The sequence below is a fragment of the Siphateles boraxobius genome, unplaced genomic scaffold (genome assembly GCF_051911475.1).
Source record: "Siphateles boraxobius isolate OS27281-9 unplaced genomic scaffold, OSU_SipBor_1 77, whole genome shotgun sequence".
In the NCBI taxonomy this organism is placed as follows: domain Eukaryota; kingdom Metazoa; phylum Chordata; class Actinopteri; order Cypriniformes; family Leuciscidae; genus Siphateles; species Siphateles boraxobius.
The window spans coordinates 7701754-7720966 of NW_027509205.1; the positions used below are offsets into that span (position 1 = coordinate 7701754).

General features: G+C 38.1%; 1 protein-coding gene across 3 annotated transcripts in view; it reads left to right on the top strand.

Moving 5' to 3' along the window:
* Window positions 1–19213, top strand: part of rerea (arginine-glutamic acid dipeptide (RE) repeats a) — a 172185-nt gene that overhangs the window by 1083 nt on the left and 151889 nt on the right. The gene's annotated exons all lie outside the window — the stretch shown is intronic.

The following is a 19213-nucleotide window of genomic DNA, read 5'->3' on the forward strand; positions in this document are numbered from 1 at the left end:
TTTTCACAATGATAATTTGTTCTTTGTTTGTTTGAAAAGACATGAATTGATAAAAAAAATAACATGAAAAAGATTGACTGTGAAGATTCAATCAGTGTAAACCACCTGTTTAGATTTCTATTTTGTGAATGCATGTTGTGAATTGTGACTGTTATTTTAGATGTTTGCAAAAACATTGTAAATGATTTGATAGATACACAGATAAACACTTAATTAGCAGCCAGACAGGCAAAACTGTACAGCAATCAGAGTCTAACACGTAAAATTAAATGAATAAGGAACAAATGAGAGAAGTTGACAAAGAAAATTTACACCATATACCCCATATGCATTATATAATGTATATAAATGTATAAAAACAAGCATTTGCACTTCATTAGTTTTGGTCTTAAGGAACAAGAAAGTAAGAACCGAAATAATGTTTATGTAGGTGTATGATAACACTTTGAAAGTTGTGTGCCCTGATTATGCTGGATAATGTTTAAACGTTAAATTATCAAGCTTACACATGGGGAATCAATAAACCAGCCAATGAATCAATTGTGAGGCCCAGGTTTTGAGCTGCACCTAAACACCCTCATGTTTGCTTGGCATTGAAAAATGATATGTTTTTTTATAGATGCAACTGGTTTTCATTAGGATGGTTTCCACTGTCTAATTAGGTTTAGATGAAGTGTTAGCATAGCCATAGTTCTAAAGATTTGACATTCTAGGAGGATGTTGAAATAGAGCTGGCTAGTCACACTTAATTGGAAATATACTGAATAAGATCATAATCACCGCATTGCTTTATTTGTCCATTCAGCGTGCAGTAAACACAGGCTGAATTGTACGGCCACCTGCCACTGTGTTGCACTAAGACCAAATGGCACTCTCAACAGCTTGTGATTGGAGGAGGCAGAAGTGTATTTTGTTGTGGTAATTTTCTCCAATGCGTTAGATAATCCTTCATAGAGTACTCAGCCGACCTGTTTTGCTAAAATGAATTAATGTGTAAAACTGTTATGTTATGCTCTTTCACTTGTTAGTATAGATAGCATTTTTCTGCTTGTCAGGGCTCAATAAGGATGGCTGGACCGAGGCCAGTGTGTGAGGGTTTCGGGCCAGTTTACAGAACAGTCACAACAGTACAATGCTATTGCAATTGGATTTACATCCCCTGAGCTTGTACATCCATTTTTATGCTATGCAAACTCAAATGTTTGGTTTTCTGTGGTGTGTTTTGTTGTTGAAAGTTCTGTTGATTTGTCACTGCGATTCGAGCTGGTTACAAAGTCTTTGTAGCTGGTTAAAAGGTTTGCTAAATTTGCAAAAACGACTTGTTGTGATAATCTTAAAAACATCAGTAAGAATGTGTTGCAAATTTTTCATTGTATATTGTTGTTGTCCTGCAAAAGGGTTTTTATAAATTGAATGGATTTACATTCTAGCAGGAAAAAAAGTAACTTAGATTAAATAAAACTTGCGTATTATATGTATTAATTACGTATAATAATTATAATATATTGCAATTATAAAAATAATAATATACATATACAATTAATAAAGTAGTTATAGCAGATATAAAAATACATGGCTAAAAATAAAAATTGATCATTCCCTTTTTTTTTAGTGGGGCCAGTGAAAATCTGAACGACTGGGCCATCAGGAAAAATCCTTATTGTTGAGCCCTGCTTGTTATCTGAACTATTGTTTATAGCGATACTTTGTGATCTTGCACTAGATGCAATTGAGCCATAGTTGGCAATTTAATTATTTTGCAGGATTCTGACATTAAGGGACATTCTTCTCACAAATAGAGTTATCTTAAGCACAATGGCTTAGCTTTATGGTGTCTCCTTAACAGTGATTTTCAGCACCATCTGCCTTGGGTTATGTGCTTATCTAGCAGACTGAGAGAAAGTCAAATAGAAACAAACAAGCTTGGATTATCACATGAGCATTTAGTCGTACGCTGGCATCAAAGCTGATGCCACCCATTTAACAAAACACTCAGACCCACAATTATGCCTTTTAATGAAGAATGTATAACACTGAAATGACCGCTGGTTCTGGTTTGTTGCTGCTGTATTCGTGCAGTTGTCGGAGACTTGCAAGCAGATAGAATAACTCTCAATTTGCTATTCTCTGATGATCTTGTTATTTCAGCGTCATGCTACAAAAAAAGTGTGTGGGAGTCTTAACCGTGTAGGAGAAAGCTATTAGTAATCATTCTCTGCTGGCCAAAGGGCATGAGAGTACTCTCAAGGGTATCACAGAGCAGCTATGTAAACTGTTGAACAGAATCAGTGTCACACTGACTCGCAGCTGTGCTCATTTTTCACCCCTAAAGGCGACGGCCTATTGTATTTGTTGTACATGGGGCTTGCTCAGCTTTTGAAAACAGGTTAAAGCCCAGCAAATCCTTCTCATTGCAAAAGCAGCACTCAATTCAGCCACATCCTGACTTTTGAATGTTGTTTCCCCGAACACAGCACTTATAGTCTCACACTTAGTGAAGAAGATTTATGGTGATGTTGAGTATAGTTCTTGGATTTTAACTGCAGATAGGGTTGTCTTGGATGAATCGCTCAACAATCACAATGCTAAAGGCATGTTCATACCAAAATACGATAACTATAAAGTTAAATGGAAATTCTGAACACTGAAATGGAAATTCTGCAGAAACTAAACAATTACATACAATCAATTATTTAATCAAACCCTCAAATAGCTAAAACTTTGTACTAACATTTAAATTCCTCATAAGGCAGTTTTTATATCAACTTTTTAATAGCAGAATTGTTTCTATTCCAGTGTGTTGGTGAAATATAAACATTTAAACGACGATAATAATTAAGTAAAAAATACAATGAACGTAATACAGTGCATATATTTAGCAAAATGAGTCCCTGCCCCTTTAATCGCCGTCTGTGTTTTTATTGTTCATCAGCTGGAACAAATCGTTCTAGATGGTCAATCAGATATAGACGATCAGAATCCATTTGTTTTCAAAGAGCTTGAGCATTTACAGTGGTAGACAACATAACTGCAATGCATGCTCATAATAAACAGAACTTTATCGTCCATTTGTTTAGACTGTAAATATAGTTATCGTTCTCGGTGTGAAGGAGAAGTGATTCTCGTTTATTAGAAGTTTAAAGCTGAACATCACAGCTGAAGTGAGACACCTCAATGTATTATCCACATCAGTCAAGCTGTCTTGCGCAGTCCTAGATTCTTGTACTCTTTTAGGATGGAGCCAGCAATCTGGGGATCGGTGACAACAGAAGTAATCTGGTTAGCGTTTTTGGCATGGCGTGAATCCATCTTTTGCGAAAGAGTGTGCTCAGAATCCACCCAAGAGGGCAATTTGGGGAAGCTGCTGCCAGGGCCAGTGTGAAGCAATCATAGGGAGAGCAGTAAATAATGGGCTGTAAATGGAAGACATTTCCTATGAAGTGTCAGTCAGACGACTGGAGGGGAGATCCCATGTGAATGCTGGTGTGCTCTCACTGCCTCGCTTCTCCGAGCTGATTTGTCAATATTTAGGCAGGGAGAGGCAGAATTTACATAATGCTCCATCACACTGACACACTGTTCCTTTTGATCCGAGCCTTGATTCGTGTCAGATAGTTGAATGACCTGGCGTGTGGCTCAGCACAGACTTGGATGTGTATTACGGTGCAGTGACATTTGGTGCTAGGAGAAATGGAGGCAAACGATAAGGTAGATTTAGCTGCAGTGACTTAAATGTAGTCTGTGTTTATTCAGAAGGGGCAAAAGGATCATCAGTTAAAGGAATAGTCAAGAATAATCAAGAGTAGTTGTTATAATGTCACTTACAATGGAAGCGAATAGGCCTGTGAAATTGTAAAATACTCTTTTTCAGTAGTATAGCCACAGGACATAAACCATATGCATATTAACAATTTTCGTGTAAAATCACTTTCTATTCTTTTTTTGTGTAGTTATATCCAATTTTACAACTTTGTTGCCATGATGACGCAACTTTGTAAACTCTTTAATAAGGTGCTTTTATAAATGTGTAAGCTTCACATTTATGGTTTTAAATCCTTTGTAATGATTTATTGTTGCAATCAACATTATGCCACAAAAGCTTTCTACTAAGGGTGCTCCGATGATCGTTATTGGCTGATAATAGCTTTATATAGTTTGATCGGTGTCATAGACAGAGAGATCGGTCTCTATAAAGGCCCATCAGATGACGCAAAACACGCAAGACATTTTTTTATGCGCAGCTAAAATTGCTTCACTACATTCACCGGTTTTGCAGTTCTACCAGGTGTCTGAAAAGGAAAATAAACTTGCAACGTCTTTGCTGAAAGCTGAGACATTGCAACAACAGCAACCCTACAGCAATGACGGCCAGAAACTGTGGCTGTGTGATTTTTAGTGCATTTGTCGCTTTCGTTCCTTCCTAAAAGGCCAGACTTAACGCCTAAATGAGCTAAATCAGTTATTAAGGATGGGCATTTTTCCAAAAATATGCATTCGAATATTCGGGCTCATAAAAATCGAATATTGAATATTTGTTTTTTAAATGACGTTTAACGAAAAAGACGTTATTTTTTTAAGTGTAAGCTTTTGTCACCATTTCTGAACAAGCTTACGATTAGGCAATTTACACAACGAGCTTACAATATATGTTAAAGTTTTCTTTTAGTTCGACACATAAACAGTATGTGTAAACAAAAAATATAAAGAACAAATGCATTTAAGCTCAAGCAGCGCGAACGCCTTTATTTCGCATTTATTTCGGTGATTGGTATCGGCCAATACTGCTTCCGGTGATCGGAGCACCCTTACTTTCTACTGACCTTAAGTGAACCCAGAACATTCTTTTAAAGCATTGAGGGAAAAGTTAGTTCCTAGATTATCTCATCATTTGTCTAAAGAGGCGTCCTCTGGTTAATGTCACTCTTACCTTACTGGTCATAAATTGCACCTCTTCTTTTCTTTATAGTGTGTAACTGCTGGCTACCATCTGTATAGCCAAGTAGGTCATTCTTTATGCCGCTGTTGTTCAACTGTAAGGTCTGCTTTGATTTGCAAAGACAGCGTAACTGCAAATCACCCTTGTTTGTTGGAAATCCATGATTCCTCCTTGAAAGATCTGATACCCTGGACAATGCTGTCATGCTTTTTCCGAAGAGCTCTTGATGGGCCATTCAAATTCTGTGTACTCATTAAATTGAACAGTCTGACAACACACACTCTGACAGCATGCATAACAATCCAGCTCTTTCATTCTTCTTAAAAGATGTTTTCTGGTGTGTGTGTGTGTGTGTAGCACAAATGCCAAGAGCGGGTAATTGGCTGCAGCAGTGCTTTCTGCATCTGTTGTTTTAAGATATTAGGCTGACACTCAGGGCAGCCTGGCAGAAATGAGACAGGCCTCCTTTCTTCCTCTCTGACACCGAGAGGCTCTGTGTCTTGAGCAGGGCTGATTTCCTTGTTTCTTGACAGTTTTGGAGAGAGTCATGCAAATGCATTGTACATCATTTTTCTTGTTGAGTCTAAGAGGATAGAAAAACAAGCAGTAAGACATGCTGCGGTTGTGCTGGAAACTGTGTAGCTGCAGATACTTTTTTAGCCTAATAATTTTTGCAAATGTAATATGTATGTGATCATTGCACAGATGTTATGTATTTTTTGTGTACACGGCTCTATGGAACACTTAGGAGATCCCAGTTAAAGCCTTAAAATGAAAACTCAAAGAACTGCTAGAAAATGCAAAGACAATTTAACAATCTTTAGGAGAAAATTCTAAAATAACTAAAATATCTAAATATTTAATTATCCAACTTGGGAATTACTTTTAAACATCCGCTAAGAAAAAACATATATTAATACCTAGAGAAAAACAAAACAAAACACCGCAGCAAATTTTATTTCACCTTTTTATTCACAATATTATTTAAGCCATAGAAAATAAAACAAATTATACATTTTTATATTATTTTTATAATTATCAATATTATTATTAATGTTAGGATTATGTAAAAATAATAATAAAATAATAGATAATAATAAAAAAAAATTATGTTGTGATATTGCTGTTTTTGCTTTGTTTTATGTGGTTTTAGGGATTTTTCAATAATATACAAGTGGGATTATTAAATATACATATTTTATTTGATATATATATATATATATATATATATATATATATATATATATATATATATATATATATATATATATATATATATATATTATTGTATTTATATACACACACATTTATTTATTTGGTAAGTAGCCATGTAAAAATTGGGATAATGTAAATCCAGCCGCCATTATCGCAAAATAAACCCCTTCAGGGTGATATAACATCCCTCTGCTTCATATTTGGGTCTTGATTACCCAACCAGGGTTTTACTTTGTAATAGCGACCAGTTATATGCTCATTATCCATTTAAATGTATTGATGATTGGATAACAGGCCATTTCCTTTGGTATCCACACAGTTATGAAAAGCTTATAATCAGCGGTTTATAATGGCAAAAAAAAGGTTGAGAGTCAAAAGCAGTCAAGCTTTGACATTTGCCTTTGTAATGCAGAGTGTGTTGCTGTATTTCACTATGTAACTGTGACCAGACAGCATCAGGGCTGCTGATGGAACTTCCTGCCAGCGAGCAGCTTAACGTAACATGCTGAAGAATTATGGGACCCTTCGCCAGATTGCTCCAAGATGTCCTCCCAGATCAGACAGAACTGTACTATGGGAGTCATTCGGTGGAATTGGTGAGGGGGGGAGAGACATTCATGATTTCAAAGCAAAGCCAAAGCGGATGCTGGGAAATGAAAGTACCAAAGGCTTACTATATAGGCTTCAATGATGTATACCAAGAGCAGGAAGGGGTGTGGGCAGCTATTAACAAACTGTTATGAGAGTGAACCACTCGGCTGCATGACTGCTGTCAGTAGAGTGGGTGGGAAATAAGATGGCATCTTGTAGGAGAATGGAGCCATATTGGTCGGTCCCTGCTGACTGAAGAGTCACACTGCTGATTAGGTAAAAGATTGGCTGCTGTAATATAGAGTGAACGTCACACACAAAAACAGTCTCTGCATACCGGTGCTTTATTGCTTCGCTCCTGCAGCTCCCTTGAGCTGTTTATGTAGAGCCTCATGGAATATTGTACTATCATTTGATAATGCCCATTTTCAGAGTACAGCCAAGGGAAGCGCATATACACACACCCCCACATGCACATAGACAGCCACTGTTTTCCTTGACACTCTGAGTCTGTTTCCAGTCTGGTTTGTCCATTTGTAAGTGCATTAGTGTGAGGAATGAGAGAGGTGGAGAGGAGAGGATGTATTAGCAAAGCCATACAATTTTCTCAGATGCATTAGCACGGGCCGGGGGAGGAGAGCCCAGGCTTTTGCACTATGTTTGTCATGTGCCTTTCAGTAACATCCCTTATAAACCTGCTGGCCCATTAACCATCGCTTTTAAATATTGAACCAGCTTGTTTAGCAAGACTTAAGCATCTGAATCATCTTAACCCTAGAGCGCCTAGCTAAATACATTGATTCTTAAACTACCTGTTTTGTAGGGCTGCATGATTAATCAAAATTAAACCGAAATCTTGATTAAGAAATGATGGTCACAGATTAATATAATATATAATATTTTATAATAAATCCTTAGCCTTTTGTTTGTAATGATTTTTAGTCATATAGGCTGCCTGAATGTTAACCCTTCAATTTTCGTAAAATAAAAATATTCTTATTGTTATCTTATTATTATTTTATTAATATATTGTTATATTTAAAGGGATAGTTCACCCAGAAATGACAATTATTTCATTAATTACTCATCCTCATGTCTTTCCAAACCCGTAAGACTTTTGTTCAACTTCGGAACACAAATAAAAATCTTTTGATGAATTATGAGAAATTTGCTAGTTTACGGCTTGCTTTTTTCACAAATAATATGATTAAATTAGGAAATATCAGAAATGTTTTTCTCGATATAGAATGTATGTGCTAAAGTGAAACGTAAAAAGAGTGTCGATACTTGATCAATTGTCGATAAATAGCATTTCCTAAAATGGCATAAACGTTTTTAAGCAATCCTTGGATGAAAATGTACTCAAGACCGCAGTAAAAATATTAAAACTGAAAACCGTTATTTTAAATAGAATCAGATTTCACAATATTGATGTTTTACTGTATTTTTGATCAAATAAATGAAGTCTTGGTGAGCATAAGACGCTTCTTTCAAAAACATAAAAAAATGTCCCACCCCAAACTTTTGAATGGTACTGTCTTCAGCAGAATTTACAACAAGCTCTCACACCGACCCCAAGCCATCAGACATTATTGTTAAGCCCTGAAAATACTGTCTTGTAGGATTTTTTTCCTGTACCTTGGGCAGCAGAATGTTAGAGAGATTTGGCATTTTTAATGGTAGGTTCACCCTTTGTTTATATTTTCACCCAGACACATCAAGGTAAAGATAATCAATATTCATCAGTTATGCTTGTGGCCGACCTCCTTACACTATTGAGTCAGGCTGTATACACAATCGACTGGTCCCATAGGCAGTAATGGATGAAAACGATATATGTGCAGCTGCATGTCCAGGTCATATCAGTCCGGTGGAGATCATCACTGTAACATTATAGGCCCGAATAGGGCTGGGACGGTTACCGCATTACCGCAATACCGCGGTCACGTGACTCCAACCACGGGTCTGAGCTCGTCACCGTCATCACCGCAAAAAAATAAAAAAAATAAAATAACCTTGGCCTGCACATGTGTGCACGTTGTGTCTAATGACATGGATTCATTGATTCTAATGGGCTATTATTATTTTATCCGCAACCGCATCACAAAACTCATCATCTGTCCGCCATCCACCCGCACCAACGTTTTTTTTATCAATTTTCGAAACCACATCCGAAACCGCATTCGCTGACTGTTTTAAGGTCTATGAGCAATGCGAGGCGCTGCTGTCGCGAGGCTAGAAAGCTCTTGGCTGTTCTAGAAAGATCCAATGCAGCAAAGATATTTAAAGGCTAAAGTCCCTAGTATATTGGCTATGTTGTATCCCCAGAATATCAGCAGTTCATCAGCAGTGAACTCTATCTCCGATCGGCGCACAGGGATAAATATATATAGGTAAATAGCCTATAACGCACATCGGCAAACCTGGCCTTACCTGACTAGGCTACTGTAGACTAAAATGTTATCATTTCGTTTTGAATTTTGTTTAAAAGTAGACATTTAGGCCCAGCCTACTCCGAGTTTCGGTTCATTTGAGACGAGCTCCAGTTCAACCGCAAGAGACCGCACTCGCGCTTCCACGTCCTCCTGATTATATTTCTGCTATTTGCTTCTTATTTCTTAATTCCAGGCAATTACTTAATGAAACAGTGATTAAAATTAAGGTACAATTTATACAAAACGAAATTTAATTTTTACAAAACAAAACTTAATAAAGTGGTCAAAATCGTGTCTGGCCCATCTTATGATCCTATCTTACTCATGCTGTTCACTCTTCATATAATCGACATAGATTAAATAAAAAAGAACACTATATTATGTAAACATATGGAGTTTACCGCCATACCGCGGGAAAAATCTTTTCAACCGCGGTTAGAAAAAATCCATACCGCCCCAACCCTAGTCCAGAATCTTTCTTTCTTTCTATTGCTTGAATGCTTGTCTCAGTCTTTCTGGTCTTCGATTAATCTTCAAATCTGGAGAGAGGCCACCATCAGATGCTGACATAAAAGTCTGACATTGTTCGCGTCTCGGTCATAAAGCAGGTTGTATAGTCATTTATATTGGCTGGGTTTTTACTGCAGCATCCGCACGACGCAGAGTTCCGTTTGATGTTTTAATGGGGAATATGTGAGGATCTGAAGGTTTGAATTATGTGCTTGAGAAGGGAGGGGGTGGTCCGCTGTCTTTGTGTGCTCTAATCAGTCCTGACTCATCAGAGAACGGCGCTAAGACTCTCCTCTCCCCTGCCCTTCATTTGCCCTTGCACCACGACCACTTCCTCTTCACGGCGTGACCACTTATTGGTGTCTGTTAGACAGCACCTCTTTTTTCCCTTGTCTCTGATACTCTTCTTCGCTCTGGTTTGCTGTAGAGTGGTGCATGACGATGAGTGTGCACCTGTAGTTTTCCTCCTTATTACATGCCGCTATTGTGGCGAAGACAAGCAGTGGAGAGAGAGGAACGGCGTAAACAATAAACCACGGCAGCGCTATCTAATGGATCAATTTGTAATAAATCTGTTGCCTCGAGCTTTTGAAAGATTCAGCCCTTGCAAAGGTGACTGCATTTCTCCATCCCGAGCACTGCAGCTTGGATGAGGTTGACAGAAATATCAATGCATTTAATGAACCCACCGGTTCGGGAATGCTGGAAAATGTAGTGAAGGCCAGTAATTCACTTATCAAAACAAGATTTTCTCTTTTTTATCATTGAAGTGTTACCCTGGAGCTCTCACGCTATCGTTCTGTGCCAGCTCGTATGTTCTTTTATTCTCTCTTTCCATCATTTGCATTTAGGAGCTTTGATTGGACTGGGCAGATGAGGCTCTTTTGAAATGGCAAATAAATACACGTTGCAGATGAATTGATTTTTATCATCCACCTCTTTGAGCGCCTGTAATGATTTCAGTCGTTGTTCTGTGTTTTTAGAGTGAGCTAGCAATTCTATCTGTTTTTATTATACTGAAAAGCTATAAAATTGATGGTGTCTACTCAAAATTTAGTGCTTGAGAGAGTCACCCTAATATTTCTTCATAAAATGGAAGAGCGTAAGTGGCTACAGTGGTTGTTTTGAGAGCGATGACAGGCTAATTCGACACCCACCATTTTATACTCCTGGGGTTTCACACGGCATAAACGTGTCACGGGGCGCTGCCTCATGGAAAAAAAACAAAAAAACATTCACTGGAGAAATTAGACGAGAAGTGCTTTAAAGTCTAAGTCAACAGAAATATTGATTTTATTTGAATGGAAGTATTAGCCTCAGTAATAAGGGGTAAGGGGTAAGGGGGTTAGTTCAGTCAGCACCCATAAATCTTTAGGGTGTGCAGGAGCTTGTAGTGACATTTTTGCTATTTAGAGGAAAGACGGCTATTAAAAAAAAGATGATTTTATTTAAACTTTATATTTTAAAATGTAAAATGGCAAAGATATTTAAAAATGGCAAAGATATATATAAAAAAAAATATATATATATATATACACTAATTTTTTTTCAATTTTACTTTTTATTTTTAAATATACGTATAATATATTTTAATATATTTTAAAATGTTATTTATTCCTGTAATGGCAAAGCTTAATTTTTTTAGCCATAACTCCAGTCTTCATTGTCACGTGATCCTTCAGAAATCATTCTAATATGATACTCAAGAAACATTTCTTATTATTAATGTTAAAGTTAACAGTTGTGCTGTATAATATTTTATGGAAATTTAATGTGTCCTTGCTGAATAAAAGTAGTAATATCTTTAAAAAAAAAAACCAATATAAAATCATCCTTACTCTCTTTTAATATTTAACACTCTACATATTATGAAACTGTTGCATTCTTGGTGGATGATGATAGGAAATTGGTGCAGGATTGTTGTGTAGGAAAAGATCTGAAATTAATTTTCTGTGTATCAGTTTTAGGGTCCTTAAGGAATGTAAAATATCTGTGTGGATCGACAGGCCAACGCACTGTCTTCATATCAGATTTTCTTCTGTTAAACCTTGTATTATTATTGCATGAATACCCTGATTGGCTTATGATTTCATCATTGTATTTTTCTGCATTTTTGGTTTTACTCGGATGTTTCTTTTCCTTACAAATACAAAGCTATTAAACCAAGTATTTTGTCTGCTTTGATTTCTAGGGCGTGTAATTTGAGCTTCTGCCAAATTGAACTGTTAAGTGAGTAATTCTCTGTTCAGACAGATGCACACTTTGCTCAGAGGTGTTACGTTCACACATTACGCTGACAGTGTGCGTTTTTAGCTTTATTTTTCACAACAAACTCTTAAGGGCCCTCTTATCATTTTTCCACACCTCCCTTTTGCTTATTGCAGTTATTACAGTATTCCTCTTTACTTGGAGAGCAGCTCTCCTCCATTCATCCTCCAATTTGAAGAACGACGTGCGTGTTCCCAGGCGCTTTTTAAACAGTCCCGTCACATGTTGTCATCAAGGGGAACGTCACGGTACAAACGGCTTCGGGTGAGCGAAGATGAGCGATGGCTCGTGCTCTCACTTGCACTTTCTTGTAATTATTGGAATTGATGTTTTTGCCGAGACGCTCCACATCTGTACAATCTGCAATAAAGAAGGAGGGAGTGCTGAAGCTGCTAGACTGATAATAAAAGGCAATCAAGCTTCCACTTCCTGCCTTTCTCACGCAAAATGAAGCAGCGAAGTCCTAATTAACTGATCAGCCGAAAACACCCTGTGTATTTTCAGCTACTACTTCTCGTTCTCTAATGAAAACACCTAAGCACAGACTGCTACTGCAACCTCTCATCGACCTCCTAATTGTTTTCCATATCTGATTTCCACTATGTTAAAATAAGTGATCCCTTGATGCTGATTGGTCAGTACAGCAATCCATCCATGCGTGATATTGTGACCGCTATGAAGCTAAATACTTTTTTTACCTAGATAACAAAAAGTGTTTATAAAAAAAATTGCCTACTGTACCTATAAATATTATATATTTCCACATATTTTTATTTTTCATTATCTCCCTGTTAAAGACCCTGTTCTAGCACTCTGTTCACATTGCAGCTGAATGTGGCCCGAATTAGTTTTTACCGCAAACTTGCATATGTAATACATTCAAAACACCTAGCATAAGTAAATGTAGGGAGTCGTTGCAATCCTGACGAAGAGTGAAATTACTGGACAGAAATGAAAGATGCAATCTAAAACATGACTTATGATTTCCGACCTGATCATATCGTAAAATAAAAAAAATCAGATGCATAATTGCATATACAATTTATATCCAAATTGGAATTGAACATCAGATTCAATGCACTTGCACAATGTTTAAATATCAGACCCGTTTCACATGACCACACAAAAGTTAGGCCACATGCAGCTGCAAAGTGAACATAACCACTGATTAGTAGTTGACCGATGTAGATTTGTTTGATGGCTGATAACCCTGACATCATGCTACTTCTTTTAAACATAGCAAATAACATGCTGCAGTGAACCACTGCGTTTTAATCCCGATCCAAACAAAGATGCCCCACACAAGTAGCAGTAGCAGTTGTTTTTAAATTGAAAGATTTAAAGAAAAAAACAGAATGGCCTAACTTCAGATTTTTGAAATTATGCTACATAAGACACACCTGCACAGAACAAAAACAGCCGACAGACTGAATGAAAAAGAAAATTCACACTCTGACAGTAGGTGGCGCTTACGGAACAGCAGCTGTTTCTTTGGTTACAGCTGTACACAAAGCAGTGCTGCGCTTATAAACACTACTTTATACGGAGGTAAGAGGAAAAGAAAATGCTATCAAAACAGACAGTCAGTTTCTTTCAGAGATAGCCATATAAACCCCCACCCCAATTCAATATTTATATTTTCTCTACCTAGGCCTATATTTCATGAGCTTGCTGTGGCTGGTACAGTATTTTCTCTACTGGTGCATCTGTGCTCTCCTTTCCTTTTTGCGTGTCTCGTCTCTGGCCTGTGTTAGCGTACTGTTTACAGACTTCGATATATTTCCACACAAATGACATTTTGGAAAATGATTGCAATGCAGTTTGTGTGCAAGTCCAGAATAGAGAAACACATCTAAAATGACATTAAAATAAAACACATCTTCAAAGACACAGTCAGGGGGAGAAAGCATCAAATATACTCCATTTAAGCAGTAAGGTTCGGGAGGTGTGATGAATAAACTCAACAAATGTGTTTTTAGGCACAATGTGCAGCAATATAGGTTTGTACAGATGTACCTGACCGGTTGACCGGCCATAAATCAGAATAGGTTCCGATTTATTGCCGGTCGACCGGTGCATCTCTAGTGTACAAACGTAGTATATGTTTAACTACGCCTAACGACACATTTGTTGAGTTTGTTCATCACACGGCACAACCTCCCGAACCTTACTGCTTCTTAAATGGAGTATATATGATGCTTTCTCCCCCTGACTGTGTGTCTTTGAAGATGTGCTTGAGAAGGTTACTGTGATTGCGAAAGAGAGCCGCTCTGCCTCCTGAAGGTGTCTCGGGGGTCCGTCGCAGTAAATCAGTGAGCTGAAGCTGGCCTCCCTGATGGTTATCAGTGCTTATGTAAAGTGCTCTGTTCCCCCGCTGTTCTAGAGAGGGAGGCAGGCGCGATTGATCTCGCCATTGATTTCCCACATCGCTGCCTATTTCTGATGACACTAGAATTGTCTCTCCTTTTTGTCATCGCAAGTGTTCTTTGAATCCAACCTTGTCTGTTAGAGAAGGCGGAATCGTCTCGTAAGTGAAGCGGTTTCTTAACCTTTTTTTTTTCCCTCTCAGTGGCGAGATTAATTATTAGTCACAGGCAATCATTTCTCACTTCTAGAGCAAATTACACAGGGGTCATACGTTCTTGCTTCGCCAATGAGTGCCATTTATTTCTGAGGGGCTGTGGTTGCTTTTGGAGAAGGGTTTTAGACCATGTGTTTCCAGGCTGACTCTTCTTTTGGTATTTACCTGTAATCCTGTTTTTATCTGCCTGTGGAGGAGGAGATGAGCGCAGCACCTCCCCAATACAGCATTGCTCTTTGTTTTGTGAAAGACTCCAGTAGCTCTAGGGGACAGACTGGAGAGCAGAAGAGGGGCTCTGCCACTTACTTTCCCCTGAGAGCGTTCACTACTGCCAACCCAGCGACTGCTGCCGAGTCGCCCACTGTCACCTGACCTGGGTGTAACCCACAGAGAGACCACATGCTCCTCTGAGCAGAATGCTAATTAGCGGGGAATTAAATTTCTCTCAGTCTCATTCATCTACACTGAGCAGCAGGAGGCCTGTGTATTCTCCAGTACAATCAGTTTATTGCTCGGGAAAAAAAAATAAAAATCCTCCTGGACGGTAATGCTTGATAGGACTGCTAATCTACTGTGGAGCTTTATGGCTGATTTGGTTGACAGATATATTGGCATGTATATATTTATCAAATAAAATACAATAGAAATATAAACCCTAAACTTTTGAATGGTAATGCATCACAGTATCCGTGAAAATATTAAGCAGCAAAACTTGTTTTCAGCATTTATAGTAATAAATATTTCTTGAGCAGCAAATCACAATGATTTCTGAAGGATCATGTGACACTGAAAACTGAAGTAATGGCTGCTAAAAATTCAGTTTTGCCATCACAGGAATAAATTACTTTTAAAATATATCAAAATAGAATCAGTTATTTTAAGTTGTAATATTATTTCACAATAGTACTGTTTTGCTGTTTTTTTTGCCAACACGGCGACTGCTGCTGCGACTACTGAATGTGGAATGTAGCATGCATTCCATGCAAATGTCAAAATAGGACATTTCTAAGAGACATATTGACCTTGACACACTGTAATGAATTTTTAATTATGCTTTCAGGATAGTTTGAAGTTGTATGAATTGCATTTTTAAACCAATTGATACAAAATGTAGCATTATTATTTTTTCTATATATCTTCGCCACGCAGTTTAGAACCAACATATGGGATATTATTAGATGCCCATCCCTTGTGTTTGTCCATGTTGTCATCTCTCACCTCTGTGTCGACTGTCAGTGTACAAAACGGGTTTTCTGTCAACAATTATCATGTACGAGCTCATTGCAAACATGAATTAATAAAAGGGAGGTGAGGTGGTGTTGCCTCGTTTGCCTCACGTAGAGACTGGCTTGTCTCGGGCAACCGGAGCAGCACGTCGTAATAAAAGCCAAATAATGCTCCTGACAGCAGCAGTTTAAATTTCACTCCTCACCCAGGCAGCTTCTTTTCACATTGCAGCCATCAGTCACTCCACAGTGTGCCCTAGAGTAAAAGAGAAAGAGAGAGAGAGAGAGAGATAGTTGTGGAACAGCATTATTCCTTCAGTGCCTCACCAAGGTTCAGTGTCGCAGTCTGCTCTGCTAATCAACGTCGTGCGCTGTGAATTACAGAGTAAACAATACACAATCCTTCCTCTCACTCGTGCATACAGTCTCTCTCTTTCTCTCTTCCTCCTCCCAAGAGCATTTTGTCTTGCCTGTGCAGCCGTGGAAACAACAACAACAAAAAAACGGGAAAATAAATGGCAGATTCATTTCATTGTCCCTTCTAACCTATCTTCTTGAGCTTGTGCCAGTGGAGAGCTTGTCTGCCTTGTAAATGGCAGTATGGTGATAAGAATGATGAAAGGGGGCAGTGAGCATGACCTTTCCTTTGATAGAAGGATGGTCAGAAGCGGGAAATGGAGAGCAGTGGAGAGGCAGAGAATATGGATATGTTTTTGAAAACATACTGCCACACTCCTCTTACTACTAAATGTGGAATGTAGTATGTATATTGTGCAGAGCATGCAAATTTTCTCTCTGCATGCATAGTGTGTGTGTGTATTTGCTGAGAAACGCCCCTCAATGAAGATAATTCAAAGACTTTAACTGATATTGTGGCAGAAGAGTACCTCATTTTGTAATAGTGATACCTAAAAAAGTGGTTTTTGACTATTTATTTGAACAGCCTATGGTAGATGTAGAGGCAGTGTTTGCTTCATTGCCATCCCTAAAAATAACCATTTTTAATTCCAATATGAAGGATGCCACTTGATAAATTAAACATGCGGAGTGATAAAGTCAAGTGACAACAATGTAGCTGCTGTCTCATATAACAAGGACAGTTTTACTAACTAGATATCTTTAAGAAACAGTAGCTGCTGTTTGCGTATATACCTATTATTCAGTAAGTAATTGAGAAGCTAGTATTCGATTCCAAACATCTTGTCACTTTGGAACACAGTTTGGAAATGGCGGGCGTCCATTTAACTTTATCGGACTCTTGAAATGAGAAACAATAACAGGGTAACAGTTGGCCTGTGAGATTATAATCTCAGGCTGCAGAGAAATGATAGCGGCGGAGGGGGCGAGCCATGAGAGCAGAGTGTTTTATATTCTCTACCAGGCTGTGATGGTGATGCTAACAGTGCTGGCTGTTATGTGTCGGTGTGAGGCGAGCTCTGCAGCTCCACCTGATTTGACTTGGTAATGCGGCATTGATGAGTCTGGGGGGAAATCGGCCAGAGGAGCACAAATGTGCTGCAAAACGGCAATGTTAAATATGCTGTCAGTTCTCTCTCAGCCGCTGATAAAAAGAGAGAATGGAGTGAGAGGAAAAAGGAGGAGAGGGCAAGAAGAGCGATATAGCTGTCAAGTGCACATGCCCGTCGCCGCCCGCCTCTCCTGACGGACGTGAATGCGCCGGCTAAAAGGTGTTGATTGGCACCGATGTCAAAGCTAAACTCGTAATGTGTTTCTGCAATGCTAGATCTCTCCTTGAGAAATGATTAGGCCACATCAGAGAAAGGAAACACTTTCGCTGTTTAAAACATCGTGGTGAGAGAATATTGAATATGTTCTGGAGGGATGAAAGCTGAGAGTGGAAATAAGGCCAAGCTATTAATTCCTCTGATGGTTTTTAAGAGCACAGTTTTATTGGTGCTGTGGCCTTTCTTTGCACTCAATCTCACAAGCGCAGTAGTTTCCTGAGGACGAGGGTATTGGCCTTGACTAAAGGTAATTAACTTAAAGATTAGGTATAGTCAATTCCCAACACTTAGCTTATAGGTCAATGACAAATAAGAGTGTCCACAATAAAAAAGGAAAGGAAAAATCCGTTAAAAATGTAGTTTAAAACGCACGTTGTCGGAAAGGTACTCTTTAGATTCATGTTGGTTTTATACGGTTTTGAAACACATTCACACTATTTTTAAAGAGAAGTTTACATTTTAATCACAATACGTTTACACACACTACAGTTTGGGTTGAGGAAGATTTTTTTTTTTCTTGTTTTTGAAAGAAGTCTCTTATGCTCACCGATGCTGCATTTAAAAACAGCCATATGATGAAATATTACAATTTAAATTAACTCCAGTATTTCAATATAGTTTCAAATGTAATTTATTTCTGTGATGGCAAAGCTGAATTTTCTTTAAGAAATCATTCTAATACTTTAATAATATCTGATTTGGTGCTCAAAAACATTTATTATTATTGTCCTGTAAGTAATATGATGTAAAGAAGGCAAAATAAATTTTTTGTAGCATTATAAATGTCTTTACTGTCAATTTTTAATATGTAATTCATTCATTCAAAATAGTGTGTGTATATGTATGTATATATAATATGTATATGTTAAAAAAAAGAATATATATATATATTTATATATATATATATATATATATATAGAGAGAGAGAGAGAGAGAGAGAGAGAGAGAGAGAGAGAGAGAGAGAGAGAGAGAGAGAGAGAGAGAGAGAGAGAGAGAGAGAGAGAGAGAGAGAGAGAGAGAGAGAGAGAGAGAGAGAGAGAGACTAATTGATACATTGATGAGGGTGTACATGGTTTCTCTCAATTATATAATTTCCTGTTGTTGGTTTTGTTTTTTTCTTTATATTTCTGCATCTTGGCTTCATTAGCATAATCTCATTGACCCTTATTACCCAACCTCCCGCTTGATGCTGCCGATGTTAATTCCAGATTCCTTACTATCAGTGGATGTGGGCGCAGTTAATATTAATGCACTCTGAACCGAAGAATGCCAGCATAGCTTTATCCCTGTGACTAGGTAGAAGAGGAGCAATAAAGCCTTGTCTGGAAAAGGATCAATACAGGATATGACAGTCCTAATGTGATGTCTGAGCTGGAGAAAAGGATAAAGATAGAGGATTTAGGTGGACGCAAACACAGTAGCAGCACCATGATATTGCCACCTAACAGCTGCAGTGCTGTTTATGTAGTTGTTTGATAATGATGCTTGACCTTTCCATTCAAGTCTGCCTCTGAGCATTCACACCCCTCCGCAGCGAATCTTTATTCGTGCCTGTAGTCCGAGGCCAAAAAAAGCTGTTTGTTTGTGTGTATATGTGTGTCATAGACGTTCCTGGCTGTTAGTGTTGATGAGCGCCTCGCTTCTCTCAGGCCAGTCCCTTCATGCTTTTCCAGTCCCAGGAGTGGATTGTTTCAAATTAGTATGCA